Source organism: Rhincodon typus, chromosome 11 (genome assembly GCF_021869965.1).
Source record: "Rhincodon typus isolate 14 chromosome 11, sRhiTyp1.1, whole genome shotgun sequence".
NCBI lineage: Eukaryota > Metazoa > Chordata > Chondrichthyes > Orectolobiformes > Rhincodontidae > Rhincodon > Rhincodon typus.
This window is the reverse complement of record NC_063342.1, coordinates 74,359,984-74,364,989: the sequence shown is the minus strand read 5'-3', so window position 1 is coordinate 74,364,989 and position 5,006 is coordinate 74,359,984. Positions and strand designations below refer to the sequence as shown.

At 42.9% G+C, this 5,006-nt stretch overlaps 1 non-coding gene across 1 annotated transcript; it reads right to left on the bottom strand.

Moving 5' to 3' along the window:
• Positions 1–2,733: 2,733 nt before the first annotated feature.
• On the bottom strand, positions 2,734–2,806 carry trnar-ccg. The gene has a single exon. It is a non-coding gene; the product is annotated as a tRNA-Trp (tRNA).
• Between the last annotated feature and the right edge of the window lie 2,200 nt (positions 2,807–5,006).

Here is a 5,006-nt window from a genome sequence, read left to right as displayed (position 1 = left end):
AGTAACTGTTATATCACCAAGTCAAATTTGAGATGAGACCAGCAAAGATGATAAGTTACGTGCTCTCTCAGCAAGTGACCCAAGGATAGTCTGATAAGATACAACAACCAATTTCTATTCTTATTTTGTTTAGAAAAAATAACAAATGATTGGAACAGCTAAATTGATTATAGAGGCATATTTTTAAAAGAAAGAAGGAAATGTTATCTTATTTGTAACGAGTAAGCAACTAATTAATATATCACAGGCTGCTACATTGTAGTCAATGTGCTGTGTATCAGTTTATCAGTCCATCAGCTATGTGAAGGGATGTACTTGATGAAGCCAAGGAGGTCATGTCTATAAGTGAGGTTACTTTGAATCTTTGCAAACCAGAAGACTTTACGGTCACTTAGTTGCAAAGAAAGAAACTACATATATTTATATGGTGCAGAAATGGCCCTTTGGCCCATCGAATCTGCACCGACATAACTACCACTAAAAGTGTGATAATCCCAATTTCCCGCACTTGTCCCATATCCTTGAATGTTAAGATATTTGAAGTACTCATCCAAATATTTTTTAAAAGTTGTAAGGTTTCCAGCCTCCAACTACCTTCCCAAATACAGCATTCCAAATTCCCACCATCCGCTGAGTGAAAAGTTTTTCTTTCCCAAATCCCCACTGAATCTCCTGCGCCTTACACTAAAACTATGCCTTCTTGTGATTGACTCCCTCAACCGATGAAAGTGAGTGCCCCATATGCCTTCTCTACTATCCTGTTCACATGCTCTGCCAATTTCGGGGATCTGTGAATAATTACTCCAAGATCCCTCTGTTCCTGTAAGCAACCCTGTGTCTTGCCATTCATTAAATACTTCCACATTTTGTTTCTTCTTCCAAAGTGCATCACCTTCACTTATTAGGGTTAAACACCATCTGGAACTGGTCTGCCCATCTGACCAACCCATCAATATCTTCCTGTAACCTACAATCACTCCACCAATCTTGGTGTTGTCTGCAAATTTGCTTAACATACCTTCTACATTTTTGTCTGTATCATTATATATAACAAACAATAAGGGTCCCACAACTGGTCCTTGTAGTACACCGCTGGACACTCAAACAGTCTATTACTGTCCTATTACTAAGACAGTTTCTGATCCATCTTGCCAAGTTTCCATGAATTCCACGTGCTTTAACCTTCTCAACCAGTCTCCCATGTGGTACCTTGTCAAAAGCTTTGCTAAAATCCATATGAACTACATCAACTGATCTTCTCTCATCCACACACTTGATCAGATTTTCAAAAACTTCTAACAAACTTGTTAGCATGACCTCCCTCTGACAAAGCCATACTGACTATCCCAAATTAACCCATGCCTGTTCAAGTGGGTATTAAATTGCTCCTTCCGAATTTTCTCCAATAGTTTCCCTACCACTGTTGTGAGACTCGCTGGCCTGTAATTTAGGATCAAAAACAGAAGTTGCTGGAAAAGCTCAGCAGGTCTGGCAGCATCTGTGAAGAAAATATCAGTGTTAATATTTCCTTTCTTATGTCCCCTTTTTACTATTCTAATTGTTTTCTTAAGTTCCCTCCTGCCCTTCCTGTATTTCTCTATGGCCACAGCTGAATTGCTGTGTTTGGACTTGCCAAAAGCCCTACTCTTCTTCTTCCTGCAGTCCTGAATTGTCCTAGATATCCAGGGATCTCTGAACTTATTGCTCCTACATTTCCCACTAAGAAGTACATGTTGGACCTGTACACTCCCCCACTCTTTTTTGAACGCACCCCCCCTTCAATTGCTCCACTGTAGACTTAACCACAAGGAGCTGATCCCAGTCTACTGTGGCCAGATCCTGCTTTATTTTAATAAAATCTGCCTTCCCCTTTTTCCAAAGCTGTCTTTTGAAGACCATCTTTTCCTTTGACCAGGACAAATATAAACCGGACGTGTTGTGGTCACTATCACCTAAATGTTCCCCCACTGCCACATCGAGCACTTGTCTAGCTTCTTTCCACAGAACCAATCCTTAAAACTATGACCATCCTAATTTATGTTGGGAAAGTTGAAATTTCCTAGTATAGTTACTGGACTGTTACTCTTACACGCTTCTGCGAACTGCCTACATATTTGTTCCTCCTTTTGGGGCCTCTTTGGGGTACCATTCCAAGTAAAATAGCTGCCCTTTAACATTCCTAAGTTCTACCCACTAAGTCTTGTTTGAGGACCTTTCCGAGAGATCATCTCTCCTTATTGCAGGAATTGACTCCTTAATTAACAGTGCTACACCACCACCCTTTTCACACCCTCCTCTGTCTCGCCGAAAGATCCTATAGCCCGGAATGTTGAGTTGCCAGTCCAGCCCTTCCCCCAGTCATGGTAACATTATCATACTTCCATGTGTCAGTCCACACCATTAACTCATCAGTCTCACCCATTACACTCATAGCATTAAAGTAAAGACTAGCTAGCCTTGCCTTACTCTCTTGATACTCAAAATATTTAAACACACTGTAACTTACTTCCATTGATGTAGCATGATGTGTCTCTGTTTAATTGATATTCTGTGTTGCCTCCACCTGCCAGACTAGCTCAAAGACAGTGCCAGTGATCGAGGAATCTAAAACCCTGCCTCTTGCACCATGCATTATCTGTCCATTTTTCTATTTCTGAACTTGTTTGGATGAGTAGCACATGGCAATATTGTTGTAAGGAATGTGGACATTCAATTCTGACCCAAAATTTACTTCACCCCAGGTGGGACTTGAACCCACAGTCCCTGGCTCTGGAGGCCAGTGCCTTATCCATTAGGCCACTGGGGCTGTTTATGGTAACACCTCAGAGGTCATGGTTAATTTCTTTATCTTCCTGTGATCAATGGACAATTTAATGTTTGTTGTGAGTCAGCCCTTTCTTTTCATATTGTATTCATCCCAAAGATCCCAGCAATTGATGTGTGATTGGGTTTGACTGGTTTCTAATCATTAACAGTTAGCAACATTGATTTCGTTTTGATGATACTATGGCTTTAAGAGGTGTATTTTGTCTTTTTTTGGTGAAGAAAGGTTATGAATGGTGTGCTCAAAGCCAATAAAGTAAACAGCTTTTGAGGCCTGAGGGTTTTTTAAAAGTTGGAAGAGTAGAAGCAGCCTGATCAAGCTCCCACAGAACCAGGATTTTTAGTTTTAGCTTTCTGCAGTTGCTGAGGTCTTGAAGCTGGATGGAGAAGCTCTTATACCTCTCTCTGTTATAGCTAAAAACTGGGCTTCTCTTCCTGCTAATAGAATTGTCTGCGAGACAATCTATTTTATCGAATTTGCCTTTGCCAGAGTTGTGTTTATGTGATGTCCCTGTATTGGAGCAGTTAATTAATAATAGTTAATATAAAATCTTGCAAACAATTTGAACCTACAAGAGGACTCATCCATTATGTGGTGCAAGCTATATGACTGTGCTACCAACCATAATACACTTGGTCAATTTCTTCTCTCCCTGTGGCTACCCTCCAGCAATACAGCTACTAGTTTCACACACTGTAAGATATAATTGTTAGAAGTTGTAAGCACATACGGCTTCCTCGAGCTGCTTGTTCAATGATACTAAATTAAGATAATATTGTTGCCAGTGTGCTTTATGAACATGCTGTGGTTGCCATGCCTTAAGCTGTTTGTCCCCTCATGGATTCTACCCTGTCTGGGATCTATACGGTATTTGGTGACTACATACAGATACACAAAGACGACCTCGCTTTTGGCTGTTACTGTCCCGAGCATCCCTAGTTTTTCTTTATCCTGGAGTAAGGCACTCACTCCTCAATCCTGTAACACTCCTAATTTACACATAGATGTACATGTAACTAGATACTGCACTTTGCAGTATTTTACTCCTGCTCCTTTACTTGCTTTTCTCTAGACCAGGGGATCCCCAGTTCCACAAGGAGGGGTCACAAGATGAAGATTAGGGGTCATGATCATCAAAGCAGCAATGCTGGCAGGATCCTGCTCTAATAGAGGGGCCCCAAATACAACATGGCCTCCTCCATCTCCCCAACTCTTGCAACTTTCCTTCCATGCACACCACGCCCGCATCTCAGTGAAGAGTTTGAACAATTTTAAAGCCTCAAAAAGGAGTCACAGCATGAAGAGGTTTAGGAAATGAGCAATTGGCTATCAGAGCACGAAGGCATTACAATCTGGAGGTACACTGGTGAAACTGTGTTTGTGGTTCTGATCAGGAATAACATCGTAATCGGTAGGATCTTAATGAGAAGTTTGTAAGATGATGCAATATTAATCATAGAATCCTTACAGTCTGGAAGCAGGCCATTCAGCCCATACTAACCCTCTGGCGAATCCACCCAAGCTGCATAGCTTTGGACTATGGGAGGAAGCCAGAGCACCCAGAGGAAACCCACATAGAAACAGGGAGACTGTGCAAACTCCACACAGACAGTTGCCTGAGGATGGAATTGAACCCAGGTGCCTGGTATTAAGAGACAACAAGGTGCAGGGGTGGATGAACACAGCAGGCCAAGCAGCATCATAGGAGCAGAGAGGCTGACGTTTCGGGCCTAGACCCTTCATCAGAAAAGGGGGAGGGGAAGTGGGTTTTGAAATAAATAGGGAGAGAGTGGGAAACGGATAGAAGAGGGATAGAGGAGAGGATAGGTGGAGAGGAAACAAACAGGTCGAAGAGGCGGGGATGGAGCCAGTAAAGGTGAGTGTAGGTAGGGAGTTAGGAAGGGGATAGGTCAGTCCAGGGAGGACGGACAGGTCAAGGGGGCGGGATGAGGTTGGTCGGTAGGAGATGGAGGTGCGGCTTGAGGTGGGAGGAGGGGATAGGTGGGAGGAAGAACAGGTTAGGGAGGCAGGGACGAGCTGGACTGGTTTTGGGATGCGGTAGGGGGAGGGGAGATTTTGAAACTTGTGAAATCCACATTGATACCATTGGGCTGCAGGGTTCCCAAGCGGAATACGAGTTGCTGTTCCTGCAACCTTCGGGTGGCATCGTTGTGGCACTGCA